A 16209-nucleotide genomic window follows, 5' to 3' on the forward strand; every position below is an offset into this window, starting at 1 on the left:
GTTGAAGAGACTGCCCAAACTGCCTCGGATTTTTTCTCTTTGTCGACCACATCTTCCTGCTAGTTCTAAACGATTAAATGAAAGGTACTCGTGACCTTACATACAATAACTGTGCACTTTGCTGACACGCTTTAGTGTTTTGGTTTGGTTTGGCAAGACTATAGCTTGTAGAAATATTACGTCTTATAGTAGATAGATAGTTACATCATTGTTACAGTGCCCGCGTGCTCAACCTATCCAGGACCTCAGTGTCAGGGCTACAATGTTTATAAATACTGACAGGAAAACTGGGTGAATCCGCCGTGTTCGCGCCATTAGGAGGGCTCGGGGACGGGAACCGCACTCACAGAATATCAACGGACGAGCCCATTGTGAGGGAGGGAGGAGCACATACAATACAATAGGGATGATATGGGGAGGGGCAGGTGAGAAGGAACACTGGGACCGTGTTGAAAGAGGAAGGGTAAATAAGTATAATTAATGGTAAATGAAACATAAATTTACTAACCTTCTCACGATCAACGACTAATACTCACTGCTTCCTCCTCTTGGTTCAGCTTTAGAGTTATGGACATGTCTCACAATTGTAGACGTCACCATCTAACTTTTTATTTCTCGTTTACTGGCCCTTTTGTCATTGTCTTGCTTCTTCTAATGTTGTCTTGCTTCTAGTCTTGCAATGTAAATGAAATTCTATACGACGTTGCACACTTCTGTCCCACTAGTTTGTGTCCTTTGAATCAATTTGTCATTTAGAACCAGATACACGGCCTAAACAAAATTTTATCTATGTCAGAGAAAAATTGCAAAGATTCGATTAATGGAGATTTGGCTGAGATTTTACCTGAGTTTTGTACAATAAAACACAATATGACTGTTTGAAACTAAGGTACGGTGAAACAGTGGTTACATTTTCGTGCCACTTGCCATTGCAGCTGGCTTACATTTCAGCTGCCGGACAGTTTGTCATATTAGCTTATTCACCTGAAACAATCGGACAATGGGTCAAATTGTGAGGAAATACATTCCATTCACGCACAAACATTGATCCTTTTTAATATCATTTCTAAACTTGAGACTGTCTCTTTGCTTTCCACTCATTATTCCGTCCTGAATTTCATTCATAATCTTAATTTCATATAGTTCCTACTGAAGACTGTTTTTCTGTTAGATCATCTTCTTGTCTGTCCAGTTTTTTTTCGCCTGGAAGCTGTGCCCACCCGCCCCGCCATTAGTACAGTCCTGTTTATCCCTAAAGCGTTGTGACAGCCGGTATATGCAATAGGTCAAGCGACAAGGCAAGGTCGGACCCTCACGTCACACCGCGCAACCCGACACACGGCAAGTTCATGCACATGTATGAGCTATGGCACATTTCACACGCCGCCAAATATATAACCGACCCGCGCATTATTTAGAAGTCGGTTCTTTTTACACCTGCCGGGAATTAGACGCTGGAAGGAGGTCAAGATGTGCCATACGCCGAGATGAAAATTCATTAATACATCGCAGTGGTTCGCAGGGAAAGAAAAGGGGGAAGTGAAGTGGGTGCATGAAAGCGACTATTATGAAAGAGTCTGGTGCTGGATGATAGCTGGCGGCATGGCGCGAAAGATGGCCTGGGGCTGGTGGGCTGGGAATTGTCGTCTGCATTGGTATGCGTTTTCTCACATACAAAGAAACGAAGGTTCTGTGTGCACGTTCGTTTTTCATCCCTTCTGTAGCAGCAAAGCCAGGGCGAATGTGTGTGACGAAGCGGAGGAGGCGTGGCCTGTGGCTCGGAGGTCCGTGGGGTCTAACCTCACATTGAACTAACTTCCCCCTGATCCTGACCGCCCTGACCCGCACCAACCTTTCCCATTGAACACCAATATGTGAAGTCAGCCCTGCCACGCTGTATGGAACACTCACACAAACACTTCCTCAAAACACACTCTTTTTGGCGGGAAACCGAACTCAAACTTGAGCCTCAGAAAGGACGACAATTTGGCACAGGGCAGTGCAGGTGGGATTCGAACCCACCAGGGAAACAAACCAAGCAGAATATATCCACTTGCATATTGTTGAATCCTGAACACATGAATGTAGCGCCCAAGGAAGGATTTGGGTTAATTGAAGGGTTATGGGGTTAATTTGAACATGGCATGATCGTATTCAGATAAGACAGTAGGTTTTGGCCTTAGACCGGTCCTACGTCGAACTTCCTATAGCTAAAAGGCCTGAGAACAACACATGGAATTCCTGGCGTATTCAATACTGAGCAAGTCAGCCTACAGAACACAACAAGCTCGTGCCAGAGGTTAATTTGGTCAGAGAATTTGGCAGCGATAGACCGTTTCTCACCCCGAGATATGGTCGTCCTTGAGAGCAATGGTCCAATACGGGTTAAATCGCCGACAAAATTGGGAAGGGCAAGGGTGATAGTGGAGTCGTGTGTATATATACGGGCCGGCCATACCTGCGGACCCGGGACAACCGAACGGCCGACCAAGTTTCTTTGACAGTTTGCCAGCAAAGGGATGCAGTCTGACGAAGATGAATAGTATTTTAATAGCGTAAGGTTTTGCGTTTTAGCCGACAAAACAAGAAAGGCGCCCTGTCAGCTTGAAAGGCCATGAAAAAGAGCAAAAGAAACGAAGAGGGGGGAGGGCCTTTGGAGCCCAGATGTTTCTTTCCCCCCATCCTTACGTACGCTGATGAAAGTGCAAGAGGTGTCTGCTCCATGCTATGGGACACTGGGGGAGATAGTAAAGGTTGAATTGCCTTGTAGTGACTCCTCATTCTTGTAAGGCCGTAAGAAGGCAGTGTTCGTGCCCCGCATGTACAAGCACGCAGCCAGTGTACACGCCTGGGTCGGCTGAATATTAAAAGACGCTGGCCGGTCGGGTCATAATCAAGCGTCTTTTGTCTGGCGTAAGGGAAAAGTTTCCGTTGTTAGAGTCCCACACCTGTGTGTGTAGGGGCGTGCGCCCCTTTTCCCAGGCCGAGCGCTGAAAAGGGGAAATTAACAACACACTAACTGAGCTATTGCGCATTGAGCGCCCGTAAACTATCCCCATCTTTCATCGTCCACCGGGGGAGCCCTCCACGCCAAATGGGCCGAATGAATCCTTCTTTTCTTCCCGCACTGGCAGCGCAGGACAAATTTACATGCAGCAATTTATTTCCAGCTCCACAAAATGTTCAAAATTGGATCGATCGCTCGATGCGACCCCGCGGATTCTGACTTCATCACATTTACAACGTCCAGATTTATATGAGTTCTTCAGGGGTCTCCGGACGGACCGACCTACGCAGGGACGGCTGACAGCAAGTTTATGTCTGCCTTCCAAACCCAGACGATTTCTTGACAATAGTGTCTGCCCTTCAAATGATCGTGGGACGCTTGAATGCATAAACAGTAGTGTGTAGCCCTGGTAGGGAAGCCCATTTACTGCTGTGTTTGTTTTGTCCGAATTAACACACATTTAATTCCGAATCGTCCTCCATCAGCGAGCATAATAGAAAGGTGTGAAGTCTGTTTCTACTTCATTTGCGGTCGCCACCTCTCCGATAAATGGGGCCGAGCTCCGAACATGACCTGCCCCCAAGCCCAACCAAATCACCCTTGCACTGCCATCTATCTCTTACAACTTTGCACATCATATAGGCCAGGGCAAGGGGCAAGCCCGTTACCAATCCTGGCCACACTGGACTTTATTCGCCCCATCACGCCAAAATTGAGCATATCTCGCCCCAATGGCCGGGATTGTACGATAATCTGCCGACCAGGATTTCTTTTCGGACAATGAAGAACGGCGTGTTGAAGTCAGGGCCGAGAGCACGCCGTCTACAAGAGGGCATCGCTGTAAGATGAACTCTGTGCCCTCGCCATGTATGCAGAAAATAGGGTGTCTATCATACAACCTCTTAATTGATACCCAGAAGGTCAGCGCTGGTCGGGCCTGGTGAAAGTGCTTGACCCAACACAATCTGAGTCATCTTTTTGCAGCTGAGGGGGAATTATGTTTTGATAGTCTTGTCTTTTTTTTCGGACGTAAGCACCAATCTTTCTGGGGTTATGGCACGGCGGCTAAGGCTGGATTTTGTAGGACATATTTTGGGAGCCATAACCGTAGCACTTCTTCAGCTGTGGGAGGGAGGCCGCCTAATTCGTATTGCCCGAAGCCAGACTACATTGTTACCAGTATTTTTCAGCCTCAGACATGGTTCAGAGAGCTTTAGTCGTCCGCTTATGTATGTACTAGATAAAACGTGACGTAGCGAGACGGGATCCGAGGAATTTCTGTATCAATGTATTAGTGACCTTCGACTCCATTTTTGTAGTCGTCTCCTGTGAACCAGTGAGAAAAGAAAACACAGGGTTAAACACTGGTTTTCTTTCCAGCTATCTGTGCGAATCTATATTGACAGAACACGACGAGAAAAGACAAGTACTCAGCTGACAGATTTAGATATATATATGTATATAAGATATACCTTTTGGACGGGAAGCCGGGCAATTCTTCTGCAGACAGGCGAGCCGGAGACAGGTCACGAGGCGCCGGCGGAGCGTGGCGGCGGGACTGGCGGGGTACCTCTCACCTTTCTCCGCCCACTAACACCGGCTACTCACCTTCGATATCGATGTGAGGAACGTCGAAAATGGGCAAAACATGTTAAGCGTATCTCATTCTTAGTTTTGTAAAAGCATCCTATGCTGATTTTTTGTTTTAGTTTGGTTTAATGGTGAAATTCTCGTCGCTGTACGGTGCCTCTGTGCCGTTGTATTGTTCGTATCGACTTCACTATTCGGAGCTCCCCTGCACGGGGCTGGGAGAACAATATGCTCCCAACCTCTGAAAGAGGGAGCGATACATTCAAGTGGACTCCATGCGGCCATATTGCTTTCCTTTAACTGTTTGTTTCTTCAATCTGTTTGTGTTAATTGGACCTCCCAACCTGCCACCTTAACCGGTGAGTTGCGTACGTTCGTACGCGCGCTGTCGAAGTTGAGAGTTCACGATGTCGGGCGGTTCAATGGTAGGTTTTATTCAGGTTTGCAGGCGTGGGGAACTCAACTTTACCATACATGGTACTTAGTAGTCAGCCATGTCTGCGGGCAAACCACACTGGATGAAAACACCTTATTTTCTTCACCAAGGTAACTCCACCTCCTTTTTGAGCCAATTTGTGGCATTTTCCATTTCTGGAGGGGGACAAATTGAGATAGGCGGTCATTGCGTTCGCGGGAGAAGCACATTAAATTCAAATTGAGAGTCGAGAATCGAATGGGCGAAAAGTGCAGGAATATTCGCAGAGGCGAGTCACTTAAATTGCTATAATATCCAATCGTGTCCCCAGACTGTAATGGCCACAATTTTACCAGCAAGCTTTTATTTCTGTGAAATTTCTTGTTTGAGAATTTCTATTCTACGTGCGTACAGGGCGTTCGTCTTTGTGTCGCACATGGTAGCAGAAGGTGGGAACATTGTGCCAGAATTTGTAAAGGAATAAACAAGCGAGGAAAATGGAAACGTTGCGCTTTCTTGTTTGTTTCAATGCTACATCGATGCGACTTACCACAACATTATCATTCACCCACTGGTCATTGTAGGGTGTACAAAGGCCAAGGAAAACGGGGTGGTTAAAAGTCTGAGGTAGGGTTTAAATTCCAGCGGTAGGACCGGGTGATTTTGTTGAACAATCTAGAAGCACTTCCGATACAAGGCTGAGTTGTCAGGTCGTGCGGCAGGGACTACTCTAGTTGAGTGAAGGCTGACATTTTGACAAAGACTACGGCACTTCCCCCATGCTAAGTCCTGTTTTGATGGAGCCCGAGTAAACTCTGCTGAAAAACAAAGTGTCAGAACGCTGTTACGCTACAAGGGCTCCTAGCACCGTATCGCTTCCGAGTAACGGGCGGCGGTGACAGAGGCTGTTTTGCCCGTTCCCGTGGCTCAGACACTACGCTGGGTTTGTCGGTACAGAAAGGACGGCGCCAAGCCCTGTAGCATCTGGCGATATTTGGACATCCGTGAAACAAGCCTAGCCGCAGAGGAAGAGTGTGGTTGATGGGGAGATGTGGCGATTACCTATTAATTCGAGTTTTACACGTCCGTCTACACGCCTGTGTGGCCAGGCCGGGGGATGAAAGAGACAGATAGGCGTGTGATCTCACTAACACCATCGATCTGAAGCTATCGGACCCAGCCTTAGGGTGAAGATAGCACAGAAACAAACCGGCCGTGCTTACAGATAACGGACACAGGAATTGAAATAAATTTTCAGCAATTTTCACAACTTATTCCAGGGTATGTACCTTAAGTCACAACATCAGACTTATAAGATAAAGGGCCATAAACCCATCATCATTCATAGGGAGACCGTAAAATATTACTCACAAGCCAACTGAAAGGCTGGAACTGGAAAATGTTTTCTTTTAAAATCTGTACTGATTCTCACTTTTCTAAAAATAAATTAGTTAAAACACTATATTTGAAATTCTTACCAAGAACATACCTATTTTACATATCAATTCCACACTTCTGTGTGATCGAAAAAAATTGGAAATCTATTCATTCTGGTAAATACCGGAAACGTGTACAGAGAACGGAAGTAGTCGATATACAGTGAGATATATCTGTCTAAATTTTTAAACACATGATAAACGAGTTGTGCAAAATATCTTGACAATAGAGATTGGATGCTTTCATTCCATCTCCAATTGTAAAGGTCGACTGAAGGGATATTGTCACTGAAAAAAACGCCATCCAAACATTTAAAGAGTTTACTTTTCTGTCCTTTCTTGTCTTCAATATCAAACATCTTCTAAATATCAATGAGACCTCACTCCTTTCTTATAGTGGTGTTGATATCCGTGGAAAGTAGATGATTGAAAATCACAATGGCTCTACAGGCAAAGGGAGACAAAAGGTGTACTAAACTGAACTAAGAACATAATGACATGGGTTAACAATGTCTACCTTGGTATAAATATTTTCGCAAATTGTGTGTAAATGATGGGGTGTATTTAACTTGTACTTAATGCTTCACCTTTTGTGAGGTTCTGACTAAGAAAAATGAGTAGTTACTTGTCCATTTATCTTGTTCGCTTCTGAGGTACGACAGAGTATTTTCAGTGATGAACAGAGGGGAATGCACGTGTGGATATAAATGTCATTTGTAGTGAGCAGGACTCGTGGGTTAGGGTGTGTACAGACATAGTGTCAGGGTACAGGGGACCTTTCCCCTCACATGTTGCACAAGACTTCTGCATGTCAACAGACTTGTGACAATCTTGTCAAGACTCTTGAGATCAAACGGTATGAGGATCCTCTTGTAATCACCTTGGAGAAGTTTGGTGATCTTCAGATAAAGACGACGACTTAAGAATATTTGTAGAAACAGGGAACTAAACAGTGTGGATAGAAAGTATTTCAAAATTAGTAATCTCTTGACGCTTTTTCATTTTTTTCTTTTCTGGTTCGGAATAAGTTTTTTTTCCTGGGCTTGCATGTTTCTTTTTCTGCAGGAAATGATAAAAATTGTAACAAGGGAAGTCGATAGCTGTGAGAAAGGTTTAGACTCAACAGAGGCTGGCCTTTTGGTTCCGTTTTGGCCACCATAATGATACTGCGGAAACCGCAGGAAGTATGCTGTGTATGGGCTAATCTGGCGGGTCCCAGTCACCATACAGTTTGGAGGGGATAAGCGCCGGGCACTTCTTTCTTCACACATCTCGTAAATCCGTCCCTTTTCAGCCACTCGGACTTACAGGCCATCTACCCTGGCGCCACATATGTAAGGTTTACGACTCTTATATTGGAAAAGACGGGAATATTTGGTCATATTTCCCATATCGATATGAACTCAAACGCGCCTGTCCTTTGGGCAAATGTGTTTGCAGCGAAGAATAGCGTTCCTATCTGATATTATGGCTAGGTGTGAGCGATCAGATATTCTCGCGACAATACCGCCAAGGCGCCGCTGTCTGTTTGATAAGAACTTTTCTGCCTTAAATCACCTATGTGCCCATCCGACGGAACCATCGCCGTCGCTGGTCGATGGTGCTGTACATCATTCATGTTCACTCTGTATCGTAACGCTTGATCGAACCTTCACTCAGAAACTGGGGCGACTAGAAAATGGTGATTTGGGGGATCTAAAACAGAAATTTGGGTCTCCACGCGCAGGTTTTTTTGGGGGAACCGACCCTGCTGACAAAATTCTCTGCAAAAATTCCTCCAAAGATCAACATATCTCAATCTCCGAACATCTAAGCTACGTTGACCCTCAAAATATTTGATAAACACATGATACCCACACTCGGCATACTATAAATATATCAATAACACATTTCTGTGCCTTTCCACTTTTTGATTGAATCTTCAATGTACTTTCATATTGAACTGTATCGACCAAAATTAACCTCCGTGACACCGAACAATTTTTGCCTTTTCTTTTTTATCCGACGCGAGGGAAAAGCTGAGGTTTTCTTGTTGGTCAGATGCTATAAAAAATTCAACTGCGGTTTGGAAAATACAATATAGCTGGCATGCGACGTACACATTTCCGCGGAATACCTCCAAATCAAGTGGTCACTGTAAACCAGGGTATCATCACGGTATAGGGGCTCCCGTGTCGCGACACTGGGCTGATCCCATATACCATTATCGTAGGCCTGGTCAGAACCTTAACACCGGGTATTTAGGAGGTCGACAATCGATAGCACCAGTTAATAGGTGGCTCAGGCGGTCACTGCTTTAGAAAGGGAAAAATTAAAATCATCAGAGCTTCGTTTGGATCCCTATCTTACCTGCATTAAGTGTATTTTTCATTCTTTTCTCTCCCGTATCGAATTCTGTTAATTTGGTGGCGGCAAAGGTGGCAATGCTAGATATCCAAGGAGGTCAGCAATCGATAGACGTGGAATTTGAAGAAGCATTGCTTGGATTCGCGATGCTATGTAGAGAATAGAATACATTATCGCCCAGAGATGGCAATGTAGACGGAATGCTCGTTGGGAGGGAGGTTTTCTGGGGAGAATGCGGTGTTTCTGCCAGGAGCACTACCGTTGATACTGGGTATTTAGAGGCCAGAAATCGATAACGGGGGAGTCAATCTTTGGGCAAAGGCTAACCCCAAGGTCAGCCAACAATAAGTGAGAAGTACCACCATGCCAAAACTCTACATTATGTTCTTACCGATCTGATAGTGGAGGGAGCAGAAATGAAACCAATTATCAAACATTTAAAGTGAATCTCAGGGTTCAGAAGTCCATACATATTCCGGCTATTCGGTGGTGCAGCGCGGCTTTATTACGGGAGCCCTACAGGCATCCAACAAGTCAAGGCCAATAAGGTTAAGATGTATGATCTGGACAGCTATTGACAATCATGCATGCGAGCCAAAAGTGCGTGGAGGATTTTTCCAGACATTTCATATCACAGCTGTGCTCAACAGACCTTGGACCTCACATGCATCAAGTTCTTTACCCATAAGGTGTAGATGCATCATGGTGAAATATTTGTTAGGTGGACATAAAAATATCGTTCACATGGTGTGTCTCCGCCATATATACCATTTGGGTGCGTACGGAATGCCAGTTGCTCCATTTTTGTATTTGAAGGATTGGGACGAACTTGATATTGTCCGGACTTTGTTGACACAGTAGTTTTGAACGGTCGTCAATAAGTTCATGTCATCCAATAGTCTTCACATTGTACCGCCCCGCCTCTATTAATTCTCTGCACTGTTTTTGATAGTTGGGAATATATTACCGCCTTTGTTGAGGGAAATATTCCAAATATCGCGACCTAGTATTCCTGGCGGGCCCAGGCTTGACCCCCGTCAGAAAACGTGCGGAGAACAAGCCTTTTTCTGCTGCCAGACTCGGGTGACCCGTGGACGTGACCGGAGGGAACCGGTCCGTACATATGTTCGTACGATTTCCACTTTGGCCTTGCCAAACGCGCGGGTCAGACCCTGAACTTGTGAACTCCCTGTGCTGGCTGTGATAACGTGCCGGCGGGACGAGCCTGGACAGGGAAGCTGTACCTGGGAGGTGTCAGGGGGTGTAGTGTGCGGTCTGACCTCCACCGTCTGGTGCGGGGTACTTGGTTACCACTTCGGTCCTTACCAACTTAAAACGGATCGATATGAGAGCAAACCTGTGCCTGGTGAAGTAGTGTATGTTGGGGGGGGGGGGGGGTGTTGGAAAGGAAGACAGGTACTCGAGACTGGTTTAAGTGACCTTCCCCTGGACATGTCCTCACAACAGATTAACCTCGATCAGGCCGTAACTTAAAACCAACAAGTACGAACGCCCAAAAGGTATCGGCAGCGGAGTAGGCACGTGCTCGGGGTGACCCTTGGATTCTCTTTCTCGGCAAAAATGCGGCTCCGGAAGGTACGGTTTGTACAGCGCTGCCGCCTTTTAGTTTGTAGGTCACGGGGTGGAACACAACCCTCCACAATTAGACTTTTCAGGGGGAAATGTCGCCCAGGGGTGAGCGCACACACTGCACGGTACAGGTAGGTTAGGGGGAAAGGTGTACACACACTCCCCACGTGGGAGACGTCATGAAACTGGTACAAGGACCAGACGATCTACAGTTACCTTTCCCTTGTTGCATTCAGGGCACTTATACTACTACTACTACTACTACCACTACATTCTACGATATCAACCTTCACGTCTTGAGTCAAGTCTAGATGTCTTCTGATATTAAACTAAAATGTATAATTTGCACAACGCTAAGTCACACAAAATTATTGCCGACAGACCCGCATCCCCTAAAAATTTTGGAGTCTGTCTCAACCTAAATAAAACATTTGGTTCTGCACCAATCCGGCTCGTCTGGCGGGATTTCCACTGGGAGGTATTTCCTAGTGCGCCGTTGTCAAGAGAGACAACCCAACGCCTCCCGAACCTCTGAACTTTTAACTCTGACGTTCTAGGGGTTTTCACGTGTTCGTCTTTTGCGGGAAAATTAAAGAAAAGTTCGTCAGCGCACTCGCACACGCTAGGCAAATTACCGCAGCAGGGTACGCCCGCCAGAAGTTCTAGTCTTAACTAACATTTAGTCTGCCAGCCGCTGTCACTAAATTTTCAAGAATTAAGGATGCGAACTGGCACAAAAGGTACCCTAACATCTAATACCAGAAATTATTACATTTTTAAGGAAAACGTAGTGCAGAGAATGCAAAAGGGGAACTACTGGACGAAATCTGGCCCTAAAAAGATTTAATGTGCACTTATTTAATTCTTATGGCGTCCGAAAACAGTACGTATCAAGAGAAGAATGATCATGGTCATGTTTAGGGGAAGGAGATTGGAGGTTGATACTTATAGTACATCTTAAACTTGAAGGAAGGAGTGTGTGGGCACAGATAACACACCAGGAACTACGTTCTACTACACACACGTGTAGAACTGTTTTCAAATAAACCAGCAGCAAGAAATCACATAAAGGAGGGTTTTACTTGGCTCATTATTTCCAGAACATGTAATTTGCTACCCACTTGAGTCTGGTTATCAAGGTCATCTGCTGTTTTGCAAGTCTGGCCTTGTATATTTCTCCACACTATGAAAATGCTACAGGATTACTAGTACCTAAATCACTCCTGGAATATAGTTGGATGCTTGACAGTAGTGTTAAAACCTGTTGGTGTAAAAGTGGTTTTACTAGGACTTAGTTTATAATGGTTGTTAATAGGAGTCTTCAGTATGTGTGTGAAAAAGATGGATGAAGTTTTCCATATTGAGTATTTTAGGAACGTCATCTCATCAACAAACATGGTGCATTTCTGTTTGAAAACCTTGCTTTATTAATTTAATGAACATAAAATAAGTGACGGTGCTTAATTCTTATTTTCATCCATTTCTATGAAAGAATGAGGGCACAGTTTTGACAAGTAACTCTGTAGCTGCACTATGTTTAGCTTTTTTTCTGGTACGTTCATTTCAGTGCTTACAAGATTGGACGATGAGTATACATGACTGGGAATCGTGGGTTTATAATGTTTGTTTCTATCCCCACACAGCACAGTTGTGACCTGGAGATCTATACACTCTCAGGCTGGGTTGTTGTCACACACATCTAGTGAAACCACCAAAGCCAAAGCTATACCTAAAAAGGCTAGGCTAGACTTGCAACGATACTGAAAGGGCAAGGACATAGATGGAACTTACGCCATTCGTAAATTCGTCTTAACCCCAGTAACATATCTCTTAGTCCCAGTTGTAGGTGGCAGGTATTTCTGTGGAAGACGCTTTACGTAAAATGAAGTGTTTGAGCTGCATGTGTGCGTCAGGTAACGTAGTTACGTACACAGGCCCACGGAGTCTGTCAACCACCTACCTTGCCTACTAAGGCTCGTGGAACGTCAAGGATATGCCTTGTCTTCCATGTATGTAGCCAACAAACGTCTTGACGAACATAATACGTCTGAACGAAGAGTCGACAGATTACTGTATTTAGTAGTTGAGATTTGGGCACAGTGTGAAACAGGAATAGTTGCAGACACGGTCTTATGATACAACCTTCGCATTTGACGTTGACGTAGAAAATAGTAGTATGACAGGATGCCGGTTTTTCAAGCAAATACATACACAAGCTTCATGACATGTCGACCTTTTACATAAGACTTTGTGATATTACGACTGTGCCAACTTAAAAGGAACAATATATCTAAGGATATGGTGCCATACGAGGCCAAGAAAGAAAGGAAAGGTCGCATAGAAACTGAAGTTTTTTCCACACCTGGCTAAAATGACAAAATTTATGTGACAAAATTATTTGTCTGGAAAAAGATGAGGTCCATAAAAGAACTAATCAAGAAAAAAAATCCAAGCATAGTATCAAACAGACACTAACAGTACGAACCAATGCATTGGTACGAGATTGTGTATATACTCTACCCTGTGTTTACAAAAATACTGTTTTGAACTGAATTAAAAAGAAAAACTGGACATTTTCAGAAGCTTTATATGTCAAAGATATTATTCTAAAACAGGCCCCATAGGAATATATAAAAAATAAAAACATGTGTTTTATGGTGTGAATGTTGGTATATTTATGCAGGCTATAGCCTCCACGCACCAACACCTCCACAGACCGAAAGTACTAAGTTTATAATATCACATTATACTGTTAGTTACATGAAAAATTCTAGTTGAAAAGGTTCTATAGGTAAACCAGGGATCTGCAATTCATTTGGTAGAGTTTTACCTGTTTTATTTCCTAACCTGTGGTGCGCGGGACCGACATTCTCACACACTTTCCAACTGCCACTCGGAGCCCCACCGACTCTGACATGCACGGAAATACACAATTCAGCCGACCAGTTTTCAATAAACACGGCAAAATCTTACCATGGATTCAGCCACCAAGTACCTACCAAATAATAACCCCTCGACAGATTTAAATACAAGGTTGATGATGACTGTAGAAAGGAGGCATTCCAGCACAGACATGCCACCACTGTCCCGCCACTTTTCCCGCCTGTTTCTACACACAAAATGTACGGCTACAAAACCATAGACCGGTCCCCTGTGGCCTCAAAAGCAGTCCTGCAGACTATATTCCTTCTATTTCACTCATGCCTGTGATATGTTCCCCTCCCTGTCATGTTATATGTAGGAATTCCGGTTTATTAGGGACTGCCAATCGAGCTGACACCTTCAAATATGTGTGTGTATGTATTTATGTATATATAGCTGGCAGCCTTGTCAAACACGCGTTGGCAGTGCTCTGTAACAACACACGATTTTACACTGTGCGTCAAGAATTTCCTGTAACTATAACACTACCGGTTCTGTAGGGGTTTTTACAGAAATTGTACTTTGGTTGACATCGTCTCAGACCTCACGAGTAAACGAGAAGATGGTTTTTGCAGACATTTCAGCACAACAAGAGGGCGCTATATAACGGGTCCAGCACACCACCACACACATCTGCAGCTACACAAACAAAACTCAGCTACAGAAACTTCTCTTCGCGTCTTCTGCACTCAATTTTGCCTACTTTGTGTTTGTGTTTCGGTGTTTATTTTTCCCTGTGTTACATTTGCAAGTACATGTAACATTAACTTGGGCCAAATGTAAAAAAAAACTCCAAAGCTTGGGTAGAGGGAAACCCCATACTAACATATTGTTATGATAGTTCTGTCCACATATCGATGCAATTTTGCCCTTTCCTGGTAAAAGCATCATCACAAACATACAAAGCAACATTTGCAACATTATAGACATGTTGAAAGTAATCTTTATAAAGTTTCAAAATAAATCTGCTGGCTTCATACCACCAAATTCCAACACATTGCTCAACCTCTGTACTATATGGTGTCGGAGGGGAGCAAAAAAATCCATTGACAGAAAATTGATTAGAAAAAGTGACCTCTAGTTTTTAGATAAGTAGTTTTTATATAAGGTTATACAGAAATATTTCCTTTCCAGACTAAGACTGTCTGGTTTCGGTTAGGGGCTGGCGATAATCTGACCTTGCTGCACAGTATCACACCTTGTCCCTAACAAATCCAAACCGTATTTTTCCGGAAGATTCTTGGTTATTTAACAAGGTACAAAAGCTATAAAGACTGTATTTTATTTCTCGACTGAATATAGACATGACCAGTGGATTACCTAGCAAGAAAATAATCCTTCACACACACTCAAACTAACGGGAGAGGCTGGGCATATTCGGGAGTTATTGCTTGCCTTTCTCCTTTGCCCCCAAAACACAACCGTTACAACTAGCCAATGCAACTGCACTGTTGGAAGTGAAGTAAGCGTACATTTTAATACTCATACGTCTTATATTAGAATGATTTTGTAAAGTCAATGGGAAGGGTTATCCTCTCTTAAGACATTGTCTCAAACCTCCACTGAACTTGAACGTATGTTCATGGTGTACGTTACACCACAGGCATTTGTGGAGAGAAAATATACAACTCAACTCTTCTCCTATAGGATATAGGGATTATCACCAGATGAAGTTAAAAACTATGGTAAAAGAAAGGTGCTGCTGGAAACTTTTAAGTTTTAGTGGTGAGTAGCTCCCCCTCCCTCTTCGCTTATTTTTGGTCGGCTGCTGCGAGCTGTCCTTCACTACAATACTTCATGGCAGACACGGGGTCTGTGGAGACTTGGGGAGATTGACACGTGGGGATTGACGCAGATGTCCTGACAGACAAGCCGCATTCCTGAAGTTAGTTGGACAGTCAAAGTCACGGGGCCCCGGGGCCGAGTAAGGGGCAGGGTGCCGGGCAAACTACCCAACAACCCGCTGACCTTCACTACATAGACAGAAGAAAGGAACTACAGAACTTGTGACACAAAGAGAAGGAGTAACAGAGGATGTTGTGACAAAACTTTTCCAAGAATTAACGATTATCACTCAAACTATTCAAGGAAAGGTTAATACCCTCACAACGATATCTCCACTATCGTGAAGTTGAAGACAAACAGGAATATTAGAATAGTAGTTTTGTAGGAAATATGCAGAATGTTAATAGAAAAGAAGGGAGTCCATTCATGTTATGACAAGGAATCAATGACTCAATAACAAACGTTTAAGTGGGCTCACCACCAACAGACCAAAGTCTGCATATTTTCCACCAGAAAATACTGATTCACAACTTCATCATGTCTTGTTTGTTATACTAGTGCTGTCGAGTTGTTTAGAATGATAAGGCCATGAGGGCAAAAGGTACAGTAAACACAAAGTAAAATGTTTCCATGTCACACATCTGCGATAATCTCTTGTAAGTTTGGTTTGTTGGAATGAGAGAGGGCAGTGCTTGATTCCTGAAGATACCCCTGCCAAGTCCTGATGCCCTACAGACAATCATCATCTAATAGTAGTAAATATGACATGTACAAATGGACAAAATATTGGAGCAGAATGGGCAAGGAATCAATCAAAAATCTCGGAACAAATGACAGTATAGAACGGCACTTAACAGAAATCAACGGATGTTAGGCAGCTCTGAAATTAACACAAAGGAGTCCTAAAATTCATTTTAAGTTACAGGAGGTTCATAATAGCCCTAAAAGTCGAACGGGTTTGAGAGAAAATGAAGGTAAAACCATCTAAACTTGTTCAGGAGGTTTGGGACAGGACTATAGACATTGTTTTTTCTCCTGATGAACTAACGTGCAAAAATAAACTCCTAGTTGTGCTACTGAAATAAAGTTGGAGACAGGGGTTTCATAAAGCAGAGGGT

Source organism: Branchiostoma belcheri, unplaced genomic scaffold (assembly GCF_001625305.1).
Source record: "Branchiostoma belcheri isolate BF01 breed outbred unplaced genomic scaffold, Haploidv18h27 scaffold21, whole genome shotgun sequence".
NCBI classification, from domain to species: Eukaryota; Metazoa; Chordata; class Leptocardii; order Amphioxiformes; family Branchiostomatidae; genus Branchiostoma; species Branchiostoma belcheri.